The sequence below is a fragment of the Lutjanus erythropterus genome, chromosome 1, assembly GCF_056507025.1.
Source record: "Lutjanus erythropterus isolate fLutEry1 chromosome 1, fLutEry1.hap2, whole genome shotgun sequence".
Lineage (NCBI taxonomy): Eukaryota > Metazoa > Chordata > Actinopteri > Lutjaniformes > Lutjanidae > Lutjanus > Lutjanus erythropterus.
In genome coordinates, this window is record NC_139317.1 from 3,615,269 (window position 1) to 3,640,039 (window position 24,771).

The following is a 24,771-nucleotide window of genomic DNA, read 5'->3' on the forward strand; positions in this document are numbered from 1 at the left end:
TATTCATCCAGTCGTCCAGCCCTGGACAGCAGGGTTTGACTGATGGACAGTCCATCGACCCTCCCCAACCATCAGCCCCCAATCATTATAACATTGTGATTTGAAGCCGTCTGTACTTGAGATAGTTTGTCCTTTCAGAGTTGCTGTAAGGCAGCAGATGTTGGTGAAGTTCTGTTTCTGACTCTCTTCGTCACGTCTCCGTGTCCCGTTAGTGATTTTCTTATCAAACCTGCTCAGGCAGGTGAATCAAAGACTCTGTTACATCGTCAGCAGCAGAGTTTCTTTTCTGTGGGTCGCTGTTAGCAGAGATCGGACCCAATCAATCTGATTTCATGATCCGGGACGTAGTCCATGCACTGGATATCGTGCTCCCATCACCGATCCACACTGCAAGTCTAAATCCCACAACTCAAGTCTTTTATTTGAAAATACTCTGCAACACAGAGCAGCATGAAGCATAAAGAAAATGCAATCCAAATATCAACCAACACAAACAAACACGTTCTGAACAAACACATGACAGACGCTAACAAAAAGAAAAATTAGCATTTTGGGACATAAAATAGCAAACTCTCAGCAATGCATCGTGGGTAATGACCTACAATGTGGGTCATATGCCAATCTGATAGACACGCGAGCCAGTATCACACACACCGCATCCACAAAACACCACAAGAGATTGTAATCACATTAGTGTGAACAGAGGGGTCGTAAATCTCTTCAGACGTCTGAAATGACGAGCGTGACCGAAGTGTCGCACTAAAGTTTGACTAAATGACCAACAGCAGGAAGTCTGACTGCAGTCCGGACTGAGAAAGGTCAAAGTCAGAACAGTGACCACCGAAGTCACTTCAAACCGTTTCAAACTGTTCACAGTGAAGATTTACTGTAAAATCAATCACACAAGTTAAAGTGTGAATTTCTGTTTCAACCAAAGAGCCGACATCAGATGATCTTTATCTAGTTGTTTTCTCAGTTAGTCTCACACCCTGTCGAACAAACCTGTTTCTCTGACATATTTTCTTATTTGATGTGGTCACCAGCAGCTGACAGCTGCCAAACACAGAAAGACAAACATCTTTTACAATTACAGTAACAGTTCAGCTTTATAACTTGATTTTGGCAGAGATCCACCAATTTACATTTTATATCTGGCTTGTTGACTGACATCAACAAATCTGCAAATAACAAATAAGACATTCAAAGTCGGCCGAGGCCCATCTTCATCTACTGTATTGCATCAGTTTTGCATTATTTCGCAGTTTTGAAATATTGTGTTGGTTATTTGCAGTCTGACTGGGAGCAGTACAGTGAGCATTAGGGCTGAACGAAAAAATGAAGAAATATCTGCCATCCTGCAAGAGAAAACAAAACAAACAACCACAAAAACCCACTGGTGTCTCCATCGGCTCTCAGCCAAACTGCTGCTGTATTTTAAATAATCAAAAGGCTCCAGGCTCATCGGTTCCTTTTGATAAACGCAGACAGTTTGTCTGACAGTTGCAAAACAATCAACATCAAACTGCGTCTACGCTGCGGTGAGGAGCTTTTTGTTTTTTACATACACTGTGTTCAGACTCAGAGATATTAAAAACGGTTGGTATTAATAAAATTTATCAGTTCTCATGTAAATTTCAAGTTCAAGTTCAATGTTCAAAGATTTGCATTTAAAACCGTTTTTCCATCATGTTGAGTCAGTGTGAATAAATTAAATACATAATGTCAGATTTGATTAAACTTATTGCACAGCCTCCTTATGTGATCTAGTAAAAGTTTATTTGATTTTTTTTACATTCAGTTTATACAAAGTATATTCACATTATCTTTACTTTTTTTTTGATAAATAAACTTTTAATTTTATATATTTCAGTTAGATTTAGCTGAAATTCGGCACTGTGAAAAAGAAATTCTCTGCCATATTTTTCACAATCTGTGCGTCCCTGGTTTTTTGGACTTTGGTCTGTTAGCACTCGACTGTCAGACACGTTTCTGATGAAACATGAACCACATTAGGACGTTTTCTGTGTTGGAAAGCGAGGCTTAAAAAACTGGCGGTTTGTAAACCCAGAGAACTGCTGAGGCGCTTTGTTTAATTTCTGCTGGACTTTTTCTCCCGAAGAGACTCAACAACTATAGCAGCGCTGAAAAGTCTTCATATCTTACAGTACAGCTGCCTTTTAATTTCTCTTCTGGTTTCATTCTCGTAATAAACAAACTCCTCCACTCCTCCCTCCTTCATTTTAATGTTCCTCCTCCTCCTCCTCCTCCTCCTCCTCCTCCTGAAGCCTCTGCTTGTACCAGGCACAACAACAACACACACACTCACTGCTGCTGAATGACACAACAGACTCAATAAAGAAAGTAAAGTGAAGATAAGAGCAGGTTTCTGTTTCTCTGAGCACGTGGATCTGTACGTGACTTTGTGTTCAGCTGTGAAACTGTTAAAGTTAGGTACACGTTTTTACTTTTATTTTATTTTCACTTCAGCATCTCATTGAAGTGCAGAACACTTTAACCTCAGTCTTTAATCAGTTTCCAGCTGCCATCACATTTACAGCTATAAAAGCACAAAAATCAAGTACTTTACGTTATAAAGAAGGAATATGATCGGATATTTGTAGTCCAGTTTTTCTCACTTCAAGGTCTAGAAGTTTTAGGATAAGGCCCCTTCGGACAAATTATTGGGGATTTGTGGCGTACATTCTTAGACTGTAACCCAGTATTCAAACAAGGCTTGTAGTTATCAGCGATAGAAACATTATTGATAGAAATGTTCAATAGTTTGATTTAAATGTGCTGAATGCAAACCGCCATGAAGCACAGAACGTCTCCTTCCCCGCTCATAAACAGTCGGTCAGGTCGTTGGTAACAGAGCGAGCAGCGAGTGACACGAGAACAGCCAATCATTTAACAGACAGGCCCCGTGTGTGCGCCCTCTCTGGTTTCCAAACAGCCAATCATATCCCAAGGTGCCGCAGTGACCCCCGAACAGCAGCCAGTCATTTCACAGGTGTGTTTTTTGGTTGCCCCATCGACACGAGACAAACAGAAAGCGACAAAACAACGAAAAGACGACAGGTCGGCTCCCCGGAGTGGCGGTCTGTTGTCATTTTTCGGTTGGATAACAACTATCGGAGGGAGGTTCGTTCATATGGAGGGAACTCGGAGTGGAACCGCTGGTCCTTCAGCTGAGGTGGAGGAGCAAGGAAGGGTTCTAAAGGAGAGGGATGCCATGCTGGACCTCCTTCCACCACGACACAACCGCTGACAAACGGAAGAAAATGGACGGACGGATCAACAACCATCAGAACAGTGTTGTGTGTAAACTGCAGGAGTACCGTCCCGACCACGACTGATAATAACACAAACCTCAGCTGCCTCCACCTTTCAGAGTACACAGCATGTCATCCATCACAGGCGACACAATTGATAATCATCAATATCTACAAATATGAAAGTTCACCATCTTGTCAGACTTTTCAGATTTATCTTCCAGGTCTAATTCAAACCAACAACTAACAACATCAGACAGTTTTATCATACAGTCAACAGTTACCTCGTGTTTCTGCAGCGGTGACAAAATGTTAAAAAATAAACATGTTAGCAGTTTGAATTCAACTAAAGCTCCCTGCGCTCTCCTGGGAAAACGATGCACCAAACTCCCTTTAAAAAAATATGACATTTTAACTATTCCTTATATATATCTACAAAAACATACAAGTCTAAAGACACAAGATAAACGAGGTCATATGTCAAAGGTTCTCCTGTCAATTTAGCATCAATAAAATCCATAAAGATGAACTACAATTATGTACAAACTTTACATTTTGGATTTAGTTCCCTGCCTCTGTTGATTTTAAAATGGGAGAAGATTGTGGGTGAAGCAAACCATTTTAAAAAATTAAGATTTCTGCCTAAAAAAAAAAAAATCAAATACAGAGAACTGAACATAATGACTCATAATGCTGTTAATTCACCTTCTGTCATGTCTGTGACGATATCTGATGAGTTTTTCTGGCTGTTACCAAGGAAACAACCCGGTTTACTGCATTTAGCACATTTTAGACTGGCTGTGTGGGTGTTTTTTTTTACTTTTGTTTCACCTTTATTTAACCAGGCAAGTCGTTAAGAACAAATTCTTATTAAAAAGCAGCCTTGAGTTGATTTTAGAAGGAGCATCACAGCTACGCTCCGGTACATCCATGACCCTGGCTGCGGTGATTCACACCCCGCACTTTGTCATATCATCGGCATCTGGAAGCATCTTGTTTTACTTCCCGTTTGAGCTCCGACCAAGAGTCTAAATTATTCACCACACGTACGTCTCAGGTATCTAAATATGTCAGGTATCTAAAAATTTCATCTAAAATGTTTCGCTTCCTATTTCTGTTTTATTTAAAAGTGATGTTTCAGTTCATGGACAGAAAGGTGATCATTTTCCATCCTCATTTCCATTTCTCTTATGCGAGTTTCTCTTTCATCGCAGCGTTTCCTCCGTCATCTTATTATGTGTCATAACAGTGTCTCAACTGCGTGTTTGTGTTGTGAGGTTTCTGTTTTACACGCAGCGCGGAGAAAATGCAGCTGAGCCGGCCGTCTGTGTGCCAGACGGACTGATGAGGTGTGTCTCCAGCACCCGACACGTGACAGCGTCCCCGTGGACTACGATTCTGTGTCCTTTTTGTTTTTAAGTCCTCCTGTATAAATCTGCACAGCTGCAGATATCATTTCAGAGGACGCTGCTTTCACGCTGTTCGCTCCTTTTGCAGGGATCCACAGACTGAAATAATCCATGAAGTAAACATGAAGCCACTTTCTGTTTCATGTGTTCTGAGCTGCTTCATGTCACACCCGGATTTCCTCCTCCAGTGTTGAAGATAATCCCTCGTAAACTCTTTTCTTGGCAAACTTCTGTCACGTCCTTTTTGTTTACAGTGTGTTTATAATCCATAGCAGCAGTTAACGGTTCCCTCAATCTGGCGACTGACTGTTTACCGACACAAAATTATGTGGCTACTTACACAGATACACTGTGAAATAATTTAACTTTAAATCACAAGAAAAACTCATCTGCTACATATTTGATTTGAGTCAGTGGGTTTTTGGTTCGATGCCTGAAATAAAGTCTGTGGTTTTCAAGTTTTATTCTACAAAATAAAATACACCCCTAAATGTGATACCCTGCTCGTGAATTTTGAAGCTTTTGCATGTTTTACATACTTGTCCAGTGTGCAGGATTTAGCAGCATCTAGCAGAGAGCTCGCAGGTTGCAAACACCTCTGCCTCACCCTCCCCTTCCAAGCGTGAAAAATGTGAAATGCTACATCCAGTGCTGGTGTTTGGTTTGTCTGTTCTGGGTCACTTTAGCAGCACGGAGGTGCAACATGGTGGAGGAGGACCTACATGCTCTGCAGATATAAAGGGCTCTTCTAAGGACAGTTTCATCACATCAACATCATGGCTGCTCTCAAAGAGCCGGTTGTAAAGACTATTAAAGAAATTTATCTACTTGTTATCATATTACATAATTGCCTCTGCTTTTGATTATCATTAGTTTTAGTAATAACTTAACAATTAATAGCTCTGAAAACAAAAGAAAAAATAAGAGCAAGCATATATTCATAAGTACAACAATCATACAATCTGTTAGAAAAATGAAATAATACAAGTAGCATAAGTAAAACAAAATAATAAAAGGTCATTTTAGTTTGAGTTTGTATTTTTCCAGGCTGCTACTTTTAAAGTCACTGACTAAAACCATTTAGGCTAGACTTCTGTTGTGCAAGGACACTCACATCAGGATGCATTGTGGGACATGTAGTTTATGGACACTAAAATAATCTTTAGTTGCAGCTAGGGCTGCATGATTTGGTAAAAAAAAAAAAAAACATCTCATATTGAGATTATTTTGGCTGAAACTGTGATTGCAATATGATTAGTGGGATGAGGTCTGCATCTGCATCTGGAGAGCAATTTGTAGTCCAGGACATCTCTGAAGAACTACAACACATTAAAATATTGCTTTTTTTAAAGGATTTTTAGGATATATTTTTCCTTTTCCTTTTGGTTCCGTTTCTGTGATTTGGATGTTGTGCTTGGCCATATTGCAGTTTAGATAATTTTGCAGCCCTACAATAATCCTTGTTTTCAGGTGATCATACAAATGAAAACATACTTCTGAATATATTACATTTCTGCCATATTCTGCCCAAATATCTCTTAAATCTTTCACACAACTGTTTCAGCAAGTGAGTAAATTCTGGATACTGATGATTAATAACAAGAAATGATCTTAAAATTAATTGATTTAATTGATTAATTACTCAATTGCAAGTAAAAAAAGACAACTTCAAGGAAAAATATCAAACGTGTTGTTTTCAGCTTCTCAGATCTGAGGGTTTGCTGCTGTTCTTTGTAACATTGGAGAGAAAATGAAATATCTTTGAATTTTAGACAAAACAAATATTTTTCATCGTCACATCTGGTTCTGAGGAATCATGTGGAGCATTTTTCACGAGTCTTTAATATTTCATAGAGATATTAAACGATTAATCAAAAGTTAGATTAATCAATAATGAATATAAGGATTAGTTGCAGTGTGAGAGAAGGCTGAACTTATTCATGTGGTTATAATAAACTCTTCAGCTCATGTTGGTGACGATCATGTGACAGTTTGTTGTCATGAAGCTGTTTCTCGTCACTTCAGTCTGACACTCTGGAATTGAGACGGACTGAGAGCGTCCTCCATTCAGAGTGTGTGTGTGTGTGTGTGTGTGTGTGTGTGTGTGTGTGTGTGTGTGCAGCGTCAGTCGTGCATCTCGTCCACGTCTCTTACACACTCTTTGACTCATGCAGAAATGTGCAGGAGGTGCGTGGGGCCACAACAACAATAAACTCTTTTGTTTCCACTCGTCCCTCGCTGCTCGTTTCATAAACAGCTCACAATCTATTTGTGTATGAAAATTTAAATCTCATAGTAGGACGGCAACACACAAACAAACAAACAGACAAACAGAGGGTTTAATCTGACGCTTTAGCTCCTGTTTATGATTTAAAACTTAAGATTCCTCACACAGACTGTTGGTGTTTGTCAAACAACAGGCGGTTTCTCTCTTAATGGAAAACTTCCACATTTTGGGAAATGTGTTTATTTGTCTTGTTGCAGAGAATTAAATGAAAAGTTCTCAAGTTAAGTATGGAACTAAAGCCACTAGCTTAGCATTAAGACTGGAAGCAAGGGGAAACAGCCAGCTTCTCTCAGTCCAAAGTTCAGAAATACAGCCACTAACACCTCTGAAGCTCAGTGAGCTCAAGCTCTTTGACACTTTTTTTTTGACTTAGCATCCATAGCTGGTCAAGGGAAACTCACCACTGGCAAACTTAGAAGAAAAGGTGCCGAGCCATAGACGAAGGATATGATACGTTATACGCATTTTAGTTTATGAAAAATTCAAACATTTGGTGTACAGGCTCCCCTCCCTGCAAGAATAAAGCCACTGAGAGCCACTGGAGAGGGACAAAAGAGCCACATGAGGCTCTGGAGCTGCAGGCTGCAGAGTCCTGGGGGGTTCAGAGGACGTTACAGAACCTGCTGAAAGTATTTCTGGGGAACAGCGACCATGGAGGATGTAATCTGTGGGAGCTTCATTCCATCATCCCTGTTCTACCGCACACTGAGCCCCGACAAACCAGCGTTCTTAGTGCGTCAGCGAGGACAAAGTCCCTCACCGTCTTCTCACCTGAAACGCAAAACTTAAGCTGCTCTGATACTTTCCACGTCCGCGAGGGTCTGCGTGGACATGTGTCTGCTCAGATTTATCCAAACAGCCACAACAGACGCTGATCCACTGCACGTGTGTGGAACGAATCCTCCATGTGGACACCAGAAAGTAGAAAAGTACCACAAACAGTGTCTGCATCCGTCTGTATCTGGATCCATGTAGGAGTATAATCCAGCCTTGAAACAGATCATCACCGCTGTTACTTAAATATCACTAACTTTAACCTGTTTTAACTTTAGTAAAACTTTTAATTCAAAGTGTGAAGATCTTTTCAGTCAGATTTAGAAAAAGACAACTGTTGAGCTGAACGATTTTGAAAAATCTAACCTGCTTGTCATTAATTTGACTGATATTGCAACTGTGAAATCACCTGTGATATTTGAGGTAATGATAATTTTTACATTATTATTCTTATTTTGATTGAAAAACATGTTAAAATAACTATGGTGTGATTTTTTTTTTTGCAGGAATCTGCACCAAATGAAGATGTTTTCAAGTCTATAGAGTATAGAGATTTTGTAGGACGTCTCTGCCTCACCTCATTCATTACTTTAAATTTTTTTGACACATTTTGCCTTTAACAAATATTGCACCTCCTGCGATTTGAAAATTGCAGAAAGCCACATTGCAATTTTGATAAAATTTTGAGTGATTGTGCAGCCCTGGTTTAGTCTATCGGACAAAACAAACAGCAATTCGCATATAAGATCTTGGAATTTGGGAATTTATAGTTGACACCTTTTATTGGCAACAAATGTCATATTAATCCTAAAAATCAGATTTTATAGGCTTTAAAAAAATTCTCATTTAGTACAGATTCCAACAAAAATATTCAGTTTACTTTTATCAGATTTGTCAAAAGTAGAAAATCAGAAAATCTTCACATTGAGAAGTTTTATGCAGCAAATATTTATGATTTATTCATAAAATGATTAATAGCTCATCATAATAACAGGTACTGATTAATTTCTGTCAACCAAGGAACTACAGGAAATGAATAAACACACACACACACACACACACACACACACACACACACACACACACACACACACACACACACCTTGTCTCTCACCTGACAGCGACCCCTCTGACACTCTCTCAATAAAACATGGGCCCTCCACCCTCGGCTCTCCTCCACCTCCCTCACAGGCTCCCAAACAACAACGGCAGCTTTCAGACACTATTTTCTCTCCGCTAACAAAAGGAGAAACTCGACACACGGAGGGCTGCTCCTGCCTTACATTTCCTCCGCACAATAAAAACGGCCGCGGCCGTTTGAAAGCTGCCCTTTCCTCACCGTGAGACCTTGTTTTCACAGACACCCGACACGCCTTTAAGCTGCATTCAGACAATATGAAGAGCTTCAAGAACAGTTCTATACCGGTTCTACACCTCAGGAACAGGAACGCCAACTGACTAAAAACTGTGTGGACACAAAAACACTACAGACAAGGATGTGTTATACTTTTAAATGACAAAAGACACTCAATTTAAAGCTTAATCTGCTCATATTTGGCTTGAAATAAAGTGGAAATATTAAAAGATCAACTAATGATTCATTTCTTTATGGAGCTGTTTTGTTGACTGATCATTTTGTCCATAAAAGGTCAGAAAATAGTGAAAAATATCCATCACAATTTCATTGTTTTCATATTAAATTGCTGTTTTTTTCTGACAAAAAGTTCAAAAACTCAGTTTTACTCTCACCGAGGAAAAAAACAACAAATCCTCACATCTGTGAAGGTGGAACCAGTGAGATTTTTAGCTTAAAATGGGCACCTAATCAATCAGTTACATAATTGTTTCAGCCTTAAATTAGATACTCATAAATTCTAGATATTGACGACACTGACCAGTGATAAAAAGTCAGCGTGGGGAGGCTGCAGCTGGTGAAACACAGTGGACATATAATCTTACCTTTTTAAATTATCTCTAATAAAAAATGTTTGTGAATGCATCACTCTGTTGTGTTTGAGTATGAGGAATATGGACAAATATGACAGGACTGCCTGACCTCACTGCAGCTAAAAGTTTAGACGAGCTGTTCAACGCTACTGGCCAGAGAATACTTAAAGGGATAGTTCACCGAAAAATGAAAATTCTCATGCTGACTGAAGGTCAGGTTTAGTTTTTTAGTCCACAAAACACTGCTGGAGTTTCACAGGAAAACAGTGTTGCAGAATTTCCCAAACAATGGAAGTGAATGGTGACCAACAACAGAATAAAAACATAAAATGCCTCCATGCTGCTCGTCTGGTGTGATCCAAGTCTCCTAAAGCCCCAACATGACAAGTTGACTAAAACAATGTTATTTCCACCATGTTTTTAGCCTGAATCTTCACTGTAGATCTTTAGCTTGGAGCCACGTTCACATGCACACTGTCTGAACTGTGTGTGTGTGTGTGTGTGGTGTGACGGTGTGCAAACAGCATGTCAGGAGAATCTGCAGCACTGTTTTCCTGTGAAACTCCAGCAGTGTTTTGTGGACTAAAAAAACTAAACCCGACCTTCAATCAACATGAGGGTGAGGAAATAATGACTGAATTTTCAGTTTTGGGTGAACTATCCCTTTAACACAATACTTCATTTTAAATAATCATGTTAACGCATTCCCATTCTGTAAAGGCTGCAGAGGTCCGACTAGGGGGGCAGAAAAAAAAATGCAACGGCCCGCCCACAGCATCATCTGATTGGTTACACAGAGAGACAAATGGACAGATTCTGTTCTGTCTGCTGCTCCGGTGAGCTGAGCGGAGCTGTGCATCAAAGTTAGGACAGAAGGTCTCACTGAAGTGACAATAAACATCACATCCTATTCATCTATTTTTATGATGACGACCCTGTCCGGTTTTCCAGTTACACCACTGACAATGTCCAAAGACACAGCCTACAGGACGCGAAAGTGACGTCTTTTACATCAGTCTCTCTTGACCCAGTAAAACACAGCACACATCTGTCCTTATCTTTTCACTGCAACTGCACTGAGATTTAGGGAACTTCACATGTTAGCTAAACCAGTCATTTCCAAACACTGGGTCGGGACCCACAGGTGGGTCACAAGAGATTTTATTTTGGCCCCAAAATAAATAAAATACTTTGGAGGAAATTCTGCAAAAGATTTATATCTGCAGCACACCTTTTATGAAGCATTTTACATGTGTCTATTGTTTTACTGATGAGAAGAAAAAAGCTTGTTAATTCAATTTAAATGCACTTCCCTCAGCCTAAATTAGCTTAAATGTATTTCTCATTTATAAAGTTTTAATGCGTATATGTTTTAATTAAAACTCAAGATAATATAGGGTGATGCAAAAAGGGCAGTAAAAATGGTCAGGAACATTCATTTATGCACAAATGAGCTATTATCAGAATTTATTGATAAGGCTAATTGTGACTCGGGTCGCAACAGTTTGTCGTTTCAAAAGATTGGGTTCTCTGAGAAGAAAAAGTTTGGGAAACACTGAGCTAAACCGCGGTGACTATGTTCTGTTACACTGGTAAAAAAAAAAAAACATTTGCCCACCCAGGTGCATGCTGGTCCCATACTTATAATTTCAGGTGCCCAGAGCGTCATACCAAAACCACAAAGAAAAATCCTAATAAATAAGCAATTAAAAAGTCTAAATAAAGCAAACATCTAGAATACTCCGTACAATACAAACAAACAGCTCCCACTCTGAGGATGTTTGGTGCTCGGCTGGAGGAAAAAAAAAGGTGGGGGGGAATCATCAAAACAAAGCGACGTTCTGCCTCAACTTGTCACTGAGCAAACCCCGCCCACCATAATTAATTCAGCGTTTGACCGCGCGATGGCAAAACCAGTTTGGGCCTCCCAGACACACAGACACACACACAGACAGACAGCTCTATTCCAAGTCAACTGAAAGGAGCAAGCTGTGCAGGTTTCCATGGCGATGCTGCAGCAGCAGGAGGAGGAGGGGGTTGTGGGAAAATGGAGTCGCTCAAATCTCGTGCTTGTTTTGAGTCAAACTCACTCCCACAACGTCAAGCATGTAAACAGAGAAATATCTGCTGCTGGGTGTCTTTAAAACAGAAGATCAAAAAACACCTGAGGAATTCTTATTTTTCCTGTGACACACAAACTCATCACCACCAACACTTATTTCATGACTCAGCTGAGTTTGTCCAAATCTGTCTGGATTATATTTTTAGAATTTATTCCCTTAAGCATCGTGTGTGTCGAGGATATTGATCAAATTTTAATCAAATTTCACTTTTCTTTTCTTCACGTCCTGAGAGTCACTCTGCAGCGGCGCCCTTCAATCTGTGAGGAAACTCGACTCCGGTCTGCCATGTTGTTGTGGAGGAGAAATGTGAGCAGCTCACATGGTTCAAACTTCATTTTAACCCATAATTACCTTTAGGGCAATTCCACCAAACAGGGTAAACAGGTTAGAGACTCGAGTATCACTGAGGGCGAGTCTCTGTTAGTCACCTCACATGGTATTCATCCAACAGACAGACAGCTAACTTCACTGCTTCACTGCTTTTAAACGTACAGGTGGGATCTAAAGGACACTTACGCAAAAACGCTGGACAGTCCGGGTATTTTACAGTGTGGTTCTATGAGGTTCTTATCTACAGTCAGTGTTTTATCTACAGTAGATGGAACCTGCAACAGTTTCTCTTTTCTTTCAACTGACGTAAAACAAAAATTCTGCTCTAATTGTTGGGTCTCTCAGCTAATTAATCAAATATGAGCAGCCACGTATAACTTTATTTTGAGAGAACATCTTCCATCTGCAAAATAGTTTATTTGCCACGTGATACGTCTGTAAATCATCTCTGTTCAGGCAAATGATGAGCTGGTATCCATGGCAACAAGTGTCATCGGGTCTCTCAGCAAGAATCTATGGAATAAAGGCGTCTATTTCCTATATATTCTTTTACTCTAAGTATTTAAACCAATGAAGACTTGTCTAAGAAGCTTAATTGTATATTAGACACAGAGTGTTGTGAGTTAGACGAGGTTTTTATGCCATAATGAGTTCTGTCACCAGCTTTAATGATTTGTTTTTCACATAAGTACCATCATATACCATATACGCTGGTGAGACGCAAGAAAGGTATCAAAAAATAGATGCCGCCCGAGCCTAGCTGTCACTAACATTCATTTTTAATATCAGTTAATCTGCTGATTAATAATTTACTCTGCAGAATGTAAAAAAAAAAAAAAAGTCACAATCTTCCTCAGAGCTCAAACTGACGTCTTCAAATCACTTGTTTTTGTCCGAGCAACAGTTTACAGTTTCATTTACATTTAAGAAGCTGGAACCAGAAAATGTTTGACACTTTTTCTTGAAAAAAAAACAAAAAACAAACCACTGAAATAGTTAATCGATTATTAAAAGAGCTGGGCACTAATTTTCTTTTTACTGACTAATCGATTAATCGACTCATCAGTTCATCTCCAAAAATCTAAATCGGTTAGTTTTCCGTGTTGTTGTGCGACTTCTGTGTTTTGAAGTGACAGTTCAGATTCACCAAAGTCACACAATGAGACAAACTAAGAGATGAAACTGAAAATGTTTTTGTAAAAGGAGTCTGGTTGTGTTGGACAGTGACTCACGGATCAGATACTTGAGACAGTCACACAATCATTTCTGTACAAATGTTATTCACTTAATTCACTTTAAGTCATGAAGAAGTGCACTTGTTCACATGTTCATTTGGGTCTTTACTATATGATTAATCGATTATTAAATTAATCACCAACTATTTTGATAATCGATTAATCGTTTTGAGACATTTTTAATAATAAAAAATGACTTCAACTTCTTAAATGTGAATATTTTCTGATTTCTTTAATTCTTTTATGACAGTAAACTGAATATCTTCATGTTCTGGACATAAAAAGACGTCTGAGGACGTCAGCTTGATTGAAGAAAATAACTAATGACTCTACGGCGATGGGACAGTGACCTCCCTGCTTCTGCCTCCGTTTGCTGCGCGCATCTCAAAATCATGACGGGAAAATTTCTAGTAATGAAAAAAAATGTGTTCTACCCGAAACTTATGACAAACGAAATGAAACCAAAAACAAGCCAGCAGCGCGCAGCAGTGAAGTTTGGAGTTACTCATGATCCTTAACTCAAACAACAGTCTGACAGAGAGAAAACAAATGTGCACAGGGAAAACACCGGCGGCTGAAGCTCGGTCGTGTAAAACCCCACTGAGCCGACCTTTAGTGAGGGAAAAATCACGCAATAAATACACTGAGCCGACCTTTGGTGAGGGAAAAACTGTGAATATTCATGCAATAAATACACAAATCTCAATTAGATGATAATATGCATTAGGGTGATTATTGTTGTGGTTGAAAATGGTAAATAAAAATGTTGATCAGTGTCTCCCAAAGCCTAAGATGAGGGTTTTAAATGTTTTACTCACAACCTCAAAATGTTCAGTTTACTGTCAGAGAGAAGTAAAGAAACCAGAAAAACTTCACATTTAAATCTTTAAATCTTTCTTCTTAGAAAATTACTCAAACCGATTAATCAACAGTCAAACTTGTTGGCGAATAATTAAATATTTGTTTTTTTGTTATCAACTTGTTATTGAATAATATCGATAACAAATAAGCAGCGAAATCGAAATCAAGAGGAAAATAATTCAGGGACAAAAAAGAATTAATGAAAACAAATTCATGAATAATTTATTAATAATCAATGAAATGATTAACTGTTGCAACCTTAATATGCATGAAAAATAATGGACAGACATAAGAACTGAACGTAAGATAAATTAACTTCAAAACTTTCAAACATTTAAACATTTAAAGACCTTTTCTACAAACACAGTACGTCTCTGTAACCTTGTTATTCTGTAAAAGGTATTTTATGGTATTTTTTGAAACGTCTGTTTAACGTCCTCTGCATTATGTTTCCTGTATAATGACGTTGCCAAAACATCACAACATCCAAAAAGTGGTGGAAACGTTGAGACAACACACCAGCAACGTTTAAAATAACATGTCGGTGACGACGCTCTGCAGGCTGCAAGTTATGTTTTATTGCAACAACTTTATGTTAGCAGGGTTTCAGTACAAATTAAACTTTATCAGTGATATTTTACTTCTGAAAACTTTGGAGAGTTATATTGTTAATTTGTTTATTAATTTTTTTTTGTTAACTTTCAGGAATGCTGCAGGCAGCTCCCTGCACTTTTTGTTTTAAGACGATGTTTTAATGTTTTATTTTGATTTTTAAATATTACAGGAATTCCAAAAAAGTTTTGTGTTATTCTAAATTTTGATATCAAGCATTTTTACTGTAAGTACATGCATTCTAGATATCAGTTATCAGTATTCTTAATTATTAAAAATTGGTATCAGTCTTGAAAAAAATCTGGTCAGTTGATCCCTGACATCAACTATCAGTTTCTCGCAGAATCAACTCCGCTTCTCCAAACTGGAGGCGTGTCGACCGGCATGTAGGGAAGACACCGACTGTACCTCCTACAGCCACACCTCATATAATCTGAGCCATCTTGCTATGCAAAGTATCTGAATGTTTCCTCCTCCTGACGTTAAACTCGTGTTAAAGATCTCAGAATGCAGCCAAGCTGGTACGAAGCTCCTGAAGGCAACTCTGAAAAAAACAACTCTGGTTTCTCCTCCAAACTTTAAGCGCTAACAGCTGCAAACTGCAGCTCGACATGATCCTCTCAACAAGACACACTCCTCTGTTCCTCAGTATGGAAAGGTAATTAAGGTCATGCTGGAGGGAAGCTCGACGACCTGCAGCTGAACTGATTTATGTCGAGGAAAAGGTCCGCTGATGGAGGAGCTCTGAGGGGGGACAGCAGGGGGGGGGGGGGGGAGCTGAAATATTGACTGAGCCCTGATGATGCCACCACACTCAACACTGACCCACATTCCCATCTGTAACACAGACCGAGCGGTCGGCCCTCATAAACACATAACAGCTTGGAAAAGGGGCCACGGCTCAGTCGATAGTCCTGCAGGAGAAGAGCTGCACGTTGTTTGACAGAATATTGATTTTTATGACATTTCAGTCGCGGGTCAGTCAGTGATGGAGGTTCACATTAGTCAATTAACTCATGTCACCATGTTGATTATTGATTAACGGGTTAAAACAACAAGAACACTTTAGTTCCAGCTCCTCCAGTGTCTTAAAATCACTGCAAACTGAATATTTTTGAGTTTTATCAAACAAAACAAGGCATTTGGAGACGTTACCTTCATCCATTGTCAATGGCAAGTAAAGCGCCATGTCAGGCAAGTAAATCTGGCAACTTACTTGCCTAACCAGAAAACAGTCTAACTATTTAGATGACTGATTAATCATTAAAGTAATTTTTTAACTTTAAAAACAGCACAAAATGCTGTTTTAAGTCTCTCAAATATCTATACAAATTATCTATAAATTTCCTGCTTTTCTTCATTTATTATCACATCAAACTGAATATCTTTGGTTTTGGACGGACAAAATGAGACATGTAAAGGAATCATCTTGAATTATGAGGAACTGAGATGGACATTTCAGGATCTTCCAGTTCTTTAGGATACGAGGAGACAGGAGGCTTCTGGAGGAGCTCAGAAAGCGGTGTGACGCATGAATGTTGCACCTACATAACCAACCAACACTGTGGATGGATTTCTTATCTGGCATCTTTCACTCATCTCTTCACTTGTCCTCAAAACGAGGAGACATGTTAATGAAAAGCACCCAAAGTCTGCAGACGGAGGACGCTGACATGGACGGATGAGTCAACAAAATGTTGGACTGTTTCCAACAGCCTGTGTTGTTTGTTTAAGCAGGATGATGGTCATAACTGAACCATAACCACCTGTTTATTAATGTAACCATGACGATGGAGTTCCCCTGACCTTAACAAACCCAAACCATGAGGTTCCTCTCAACTTAACCAAGCAGTTTTTGTGCCTAAAGAACAAACCTTCGTAGAGCAATTTTTTTTTTTTTTTTTTTTTTTTTTTTTGAGGGAAACAGCGCACATTGTATTTTTATTTTGAGGACTTTTGGAAATTTTGCTGCCTTGCTTTAGGGCTAGACATTATTATTTTGACACTGAAACAAAACAATGGCATCGTAAAATTTTGCACCAAACTACATGCAAAAAACTGCTGATTTTAGCCTGAGCAGAACAGTGGTGTTTGTTTGTTTGTTTACACAAGTTAGTGAAGTTATTCATTTTCTCTCTCACTCTTTTAATTTTTTCTCTCGCTCTGCTGTAGTCACATATTATGTACAGCTGTCAAGTAAAGTTCAAACTACATTTTCAAATTTTTCAGCATGAAATTTGGTTCACATTCATGTCAGCCTTCAGTTCCTGTTTGCACCAAACTACATGCAAAAAACTGCTGTTTTTAACTGAAGAGAACAGTGTCTGCCTCAGTAAAGTTCTGACTTTGAGTTATTTACATGATCTTAATGTTTGGTTTCTGCATATTTTGAAAGGTACTTTACTTTCACTTGTTTTCATCCGATATTTAAAACTTTTAGGTAATGAAAATTATCAAACACTGGCTTAAGATATTGGACAGTAGATCAGTTGATATCTGTCAACAAGTCTGTGAAAGTTTGAGTTTGAAAATCCAGTTTAGGTACAAAGTCTGATTGTTTTCTGAACTTCCCCATTTGTTTCTGATTGGACCAAATTACATGCAAAAAACTGCAGTTTTAACCTCAACATTGCAGTGGTTGTTTGTTAAGTTCTGCTGTCATGTAAAGTTCAAAACATATTTTCATTTTTTTTAACTTAAATTTTGCTGCTTTGCAAGTTCCACTGAAAATAAAACACAGACATTAACATTATTCTATTTTAAGTTGATATTTTCTCTGTATTCCCACGTGTTTTTCAGTGACAATTGTCTGGTTTTTCCCTTCATGTCTCCATCACTTTTTTTTACACTGTCAGTATTTTTTTCAGCATCACTAGTTTTTAGTTTCTACTTTCTGTCAGTGTTTTGGTTTGGAGTGGAGGATTTTAAGGGGAGGGTCAGGAGGTCGTGATTAACATATCTGCATAGTTACGAGATAAGAGTTCAGCCCCGAAGCCTCTGAATGAACACTTTGCATACAGCAACGGTTCCTACAAGTTCCCCTGAAACTCCCAAACTGCACGCATGTCGAGTCTATTTCTCTCCGCTGTCAAACAAAATAAAATAATAAAATAAAAACAGTTTCTTACGTCTGAGTTTTATTTTTCAGTTCTGGTTTAGTTTTCAGTGCAAAAATGATAATGTCAGGGTTCTAGTCCCAAACTTTTCATCGTTGTTACATTATGATGAACTGAATCATTGGGTTTTGGACAGTTCATTGGACAATTTAAAGACATTTTAAGGCAAAGTCTCAGGCTCTGGGAAACTGTGATGGACATTTTCCACTATATTATGACATAACATGACATGGCTACTATTGTAGAGCTTCTGTTTCTATTTCAATTCTTATTTTTATTTATTTATTTTTGTCCACCTGAATCTCCCCTCAGAGGATTAATAAAGTCTAATCTTATTAATGATTCATCAATGATAATAATCAGTTGTAGCTTTACTTTGACACCCAAATCAGCCTTGCAAAGTCCTGTATTTAGCTTTTATTTTCTCCGTACATGTTCGTCCTCTTTCGTCAGATTGTTTAAATATGTTTTAGTGAATTATTTGTTTAACTGAAGCCAGTGTTGAATCCCCGAGGCAGAGTTTTATTGAGTCCAGTTTAAAGAGTCTCAGAGTCCTACAGGATGATCTGAATCAGCAGTTCACACAACAGGAACCAGGTTCACACAAAATGATGCTAATGTTTCAGACTGTCCTCCAGGCTTTCTCTCATTTCTGGTCTATGTGGCACAGATTTACCTCTTCGGGCCTCTAAAATTAAAATAAAGAAAAAATGCTGTTTGAAATGCTGTCATTACTTGGATCAGCTGAGATGTTTTCTGTATCTGTGTGAAAGTGTGAGTTAAAAATCCCGATGACGGTAAAAGTCCATCTTTACCTTCAGTTTCTGTTTGCACCAAACTACGTACAAAAATTGTCTGTTTTTAAGCCGAGCTGAACAGTGGTCTTTGTCTTGGGACTTTGCTGACTTATTTAAAGAGTTGTGACAAACTTTTGAGTTATTTAAATCATATTTTAATGTTTTTGTGGAGAGACTCTGGGAGATAAAAAGCATTTGACTGAATTTCCATCAGAGACTCAAAACATGAGTATTTAAGTCCAATTTAAACTCTAACTTGTATGGGAATAAAACTCTTTAAATCCTTCAATCTTTGAAACCTTTAGGACATGAAAATAATCAGATAATGGCTTAAAATACTGGATATCAAATGGATCATCTCACAACAACTGATATTGATCAACAGCTCTGTGTGAAAGTGTCTGACAGTCTGTCAGCTTTACCTTCTGTTTCTGTTTGACCTCCATTCAACAAACTGCTGCTGTTTTTAACCTGAACAGACTAAAGTTATATCTGACTTTGAATTACACACATTAACATTTAATTTGTTTTGTCACATAAAATATTTCAAACTAATTATATATGTTAACATACTGCTGTATTATTTTATTTTTATAATTATGACATTTGATTCAGACGCTCAAGCATCAGCTTTAGCTGCCGTCAGTTTGTGTTTAAACCAAACTACATGCAAAAATAAAAAAGCAAATCTCAGTAAATCTCAGTAAAGTTCTGACTAACTTTAAGTTACTTATATGATCTTACATATTTAAACGGTAAACGTGTATGAGAGTAAAACTCCCTCAATCCTTCAAACCCTTTCATACAAGAAAATAATCAAATACTGGTGTTAAATATTAAATATTAATCAGATCAGCTGATATCTGTCAACAACTCTGTGTGACAGTGTGTGAAAGTACAAAATCCAGTTTAGGGACAAAGTCCAACAGAGTTTTATGAACTTTCCCTTCAGTTTCTGTTTGCACCAAACTTAATACAAAAAACTGCTGTTTTTAACCTGAGCATGACAGTTCTGTTTGTCTTAAAAAGCTTAAAATAGCAAAGTTCTGACAGACTGAGTGGTTCACATGATTTCTTAATTTGTTTTTGAAATGAACTGATATCTGCCAACAACTCTGTGAAACTGTGAGTGCAAAAACCAGTTTAGGTACAAAGTCCAACAGAGACTCATGTACTTTCCCTTCAGTTTCTGTTTGCACCTAAGTACATACAAAAAACAGCTGTTTTTAACCCGAGCATACCAGTGGTGTATCCTACAAAGTTTAAAATAAGTCAGCAAAGTTCTCACTTTGAGTTGTTCACATGATCTCTTAATTTGTTTTTGACCTGAACTGATGTCTGTCAACACTCTATAGAAAGTGTGAACACAAAATCCAGTTCAGGTACAAAGTCTGACAGAGATTTATGTACTTGTCCTTCGGTTTCTCTTTGTACCAAACTACATACAAAAAACTGCTGTTTTTAACTCGAACAAAGTCAGCTAACTTCTGCCACACTTTGAGTTCTTCACATGATCTATTAATAAGATTTCACGTGTTTTCCTGCAGGAGCCTCTAAAAGATAAAGTCACTTGGCTGAGTTTCCATCTGATTAATAAAAACAGAAGTATTTTTCAGTTCATTTTAAACGGTAAACTTGTGTTTCAGCAGCTCACAAAGTAACAAGTGGTCTGATGGTGAAGCTCTTCATTGTGTCAAATACATAAATCATCCACACATGCGCCACATCATCAGTCCTCTTCACTTAATGAAAATCACAAATCAGACTCAAAATGTGGCCGTTTTCCCGATAAACTCCTGATCAATCGACAAACTGATGATCGATGTGGACCTGATCACCCGAGCAGCCACACACGCCTCGTGTTCAGAAACATGAATCAGAAGAAGTAGGTTTCGTTCAGCAGGACAAGTTTCGGCACAGTCGGAGGTTACTTACGTGTTTTAGCGCTGAACTTGCGGAGAGAAGTGCGGTGAGCGCGGTGAGTGCGGGTCCTGTGTGCGGGTCCTGTGTGCGGGTCCTGAGAGCTGCTCGGACTGACTGACCTCCTGCTCGACGGGAGAAACAAAGCGGAGAGTTGTGAAGTGAAGCAGCAGCGGACTGACGGACTGACAGCAGAGTCTCCCCACCATGTGGCAGATATGGGAATTAACCAGTCAGATGCCCTCCTTTAACCCCTAAATCCCCGCGCAGCCCGCACACATCACGGAACCGCAGAGGATTAAAACGCGGCTGATCTGCAGTGCTGCAAAGTAACTGAGTACATTTACTCAAGTACTGCACTAAAGTACAATTCTCTGGAAACCAATTCTCATCAGTAAACTTATGAAATAAAAAAAAATGATAAGAAACTGCAGGTGTGAATGTTGGCTGTTGAAAAGCTGACTAAAGTGCACTGCTGCCATGATGTGGCATATTTTGAGGTTTGCTGAAAAACTGATATTAAACTGAATTGCCGTTGAATAATATTAGTAACGTAGAAATTACATGGACTTTTTAAAAATGTTTGTTAAAAGGCCAACACGAAACTGAAGTGCTGGCTCGAACAATAAAATAATGTTTGAATGATGTGGAATGTTTTAAGATTCGTTGACTGGATGCTAAACTGAGTTGCTGTTGATTAATACTAATCATGCAGAAATGATGTGAAATATTTTAAAGTTTGTTGAAATGCTGACACTAAACCAAATTGCTGGCTCAGAAGGTTAAATAACATAATGTTTGAATGATGTAGAACATGTAATTTGATTTGGTTGATGCTAAACTGAATTGCTGTTGAATAATAGCAAATGATGTAGAAATGATGTGGAATATTATAATGTTTGTAGAAAAGGCTCACACCAAACTGAATTGCTGTTGAATGATACCAATGATATCAGAATGGTGTGGGATATTTTAATGTTTGTTCAAAGGCTGACGCTAAACTGAATTGCTGATGAATAACATCAATAATGTAGGAATGGTGTGGAATATTTTAAGATTTGTTGAAAAGCTGATGCTAACATGAAAGTGATGTTGAATAATACCAATAATGTGGAATGATGTGAATATTTGAATATTTGTTGAAAAACTGACGTTAAACTGACCTGATATTGAATAATAGCAATAATGTAGGAATGGTGTGGAATATTTTAATGTTTGGTGAAAAGGCTCACACCAAACTGAATTGCTGTTGAATGATACCAATGATATAAGACTTGTGAGGGATATTTTATCGTGTGGCTGCTGCTAAACTGAACTGTTGCTGGATAAAAGTAATAATGTAGGAACGATGTGGAATATTTGAATATTTGTTGAAGAGTTGATGCTGAACTGATTTGATATTCAGATCATTTAGACCTATTAGTAATGACAATAGGCTAATTTAGCCTTAGGCTGTGTTAACTTCATTATAAGGCTCAAACATGTTTGCCACATGTTGAAAAGGTGCTTTCTTGTGCATCGAGTTCCACTGAGCCGTGTGACAAAGCAGTGTTGGTATTTGATGACCTGGGATGAGAACAGGTCGAAAGTATCTCTGTGCTGCTGCAAACCTTTTATGCATTTGCGCTGGTAGCTCCAGCCCTGCATGTGTACGAGGTTTCTCAGATGACACTGGTAACATTAGTGATGTCCTGCTTCAGCGGCTCACACCATTCAGCACTGAGTGACCTGTCTGTGTGGAGGAGGAGGAGGAGGAGGAGGACGGTGGTGGTGAAGTCAGGGTCAGAGTGAAATGAAGAGTACAATGCTCCCCCACACACCACCGCCTGTACAGTCAGTTCAACGTGAAGCCTGTAATAAAAAGGCGTCATTCTGTCGTGCAGCGTCCAGCAGTGATCACAGACAGCAGACAGGCCGTCCCAGCAGACCTACAGTCACTGTCTGATTGTCTTCACGCTGCAGACGTCAAACAAAGAGGGACACAAGTCTCTGAGTGGACCTTCAGATGGTTTTATAACAGATGAGTGACGTTCAGGATTAATGACACTGTGTGAGCTGCTGAGCTCTGACTCACAACCAGCGATTCTTCTTCTTCTTCTTCTCCTCTCAGTGGAGTTACGTCGTAGCCCAGTGGCCTCATTTCTTTTCTCTACAAACCCACGAAAACAGACGTCAGAGGTTCAGGATTAGAAGAAGTACCCACGTCCTTTATTTAAAGGGCAACTCCACTGAATTTTTACTCGTCTTGCAGTTAGATCACATGTTCTAGATCCCCCTTTATGTTCACTTTATAACTATACATATTTGCACTACTCATCATATTTTTGCAGTTTTTGTACGTTACACATTTCACACCCTTTATTTTATTGAGGTATACTGTTTATTGTAGAGTTCACACTGCTTTACCAAATCTTTCCCCACACATTTCTGGCCATAAATGAAGAATTAATGCGCCATATATTACAAAATTACACACAAACATCTAACGGGATAAAATGATGAGGTGATAACATTTTATTTCCAAGAGGTCAAAGGTCAACCTCACAGTGACATCATTGTGTTCAGCTCTCCATCAGTCCTCTCCTCCATTAAACACAAAATACAATTCCTTCACTTCAGACATCATATGAGTCTGGACAGACGTGGACGCAAGGGTGGAAGTAACTAATTACAAATACTCAGATTACTTGAATTAAGTTTGGTACTTTTATGAGTACATTTTCAAGTCTGTACTTTTACCTGTACTTATGTATTGCACTCAGTAATCTACTTAATTACTTTTAATGATTAAGTACTTTTTGAATGAACATCCAAATCTCTCATCTGCATTTTCGTAGCCAATAAGGTGATCTGATCACAGACCAAAGAAAACAAGGACATACGGATGAAAAATAAAACACTGCAGGAGGAAAAACTGAAAATGTACATTTAAAAAAGTGTTTTATATTGATCGATGATTGTAAATAATTCTCAGCTCTTTTCAGAATACTTTGAAACATTACTTTAGCATTTTTCTAGCACAAGTACTTGCAAAGAGCAATATTTAGTGATATACCTACTTTTACTCAAGTACATTTTCAGTACTCTTTGCAACACTGCATGGATTTAAACTAACTTGACTGTTTGGTAAAAACAAACTACTGAGGCAGTAGTTCTTGTTACTTTCACTGCTTCAGTAGCAGTAACTTTCTGTTGGATGCTGTGGTGGAAACTTACACCTACACTTATTCAATTTAGTTTGAAATCACAATTCCAGCTCAACTTTACATCAAAAGAACAGTTCCTCTGAAATACAGAACGAGTTCTCCAGCATTGACAGACTAATTCAAACATTGATTTAACAAATCTCTGCCAGAGCAAATGAAAACATGAGCTCGGCAGATCTGTCTGGTTCCCAGGCTCAGTATAAATAGCATCAAATGTAAACTGTATGAAATCTGACTAAATGCATTCCTCACCGTCACACATGACTTCACTCTACATACGTTTGTAAAGATGAGTGTTTGGGTTTGTGTTAGTCCAGTGAGATTCAGATAATATTCCAAGAGGAAGTCTTGCTTCTTGACAAGAGTGAAACATTTTAATGAGCATTTGTTAATTTCACATTAAGCTGAAGAACCTTTGTCACCAACGGTCAACACACAAAGCTGTCACTTGTGTAAATGACAAGATAAAACGATCTGAAAAAGGTAAAACACTCATTGCATACATAACTAGCTGCAGGTGCATGAGTGCACAGTGGAAGTGGAACACATGATCAGACACCAAAATGCAAATTTCAGTCAGAAAATAGACACCAGAGGAAAAACCCAACACAAATAAGGCACTTTCTTCCAACAGAGGTAGAACATCCTGTAGTTGGTGTAAAGCTCCAGAGATGTTTTTTTTTTTTAAACCAAGTCCACACACACTTTAAATAAATAAGTGTCCACTCAGGGAAAAAAAAGTTTAGTGTTGAGAAAGTTCAAACACGCAGCTCAGGACTGATCGACAGGCATGACATCTGTCGTACCACAGAGAGTTTTGTAAGGACTTTACTGATTAAAGAAATAAGTGCCCAGATTTCTGAACAAATCAAAAAGCTTGGA

General features: G+C 38.4%; 1 protein-coding gene across 1 annotated transcript in view; it reads right to left on the reverse strand.

Annotated features, from left to right (window-relative positions):
• Positions 1 to 20,884, reverse strand: part of LOC146332491 (CD82 antigen-like) — a 54,997-nt gene extending 34,113 nt beyond the window's left edge. The window contains exon 1 of the mRNA XM_084721832.1: positions 20,699 to 20,884. The gene's annotated coding sequence lies outside the window, so the exon portion shown is untranslated. The remainder of the gene's footprint in view (positions 1 to 20,698) is intronic.
• Between the last annotated feature and the right edge of the window lie 3,887 nt (positions 20,885 to 24,771).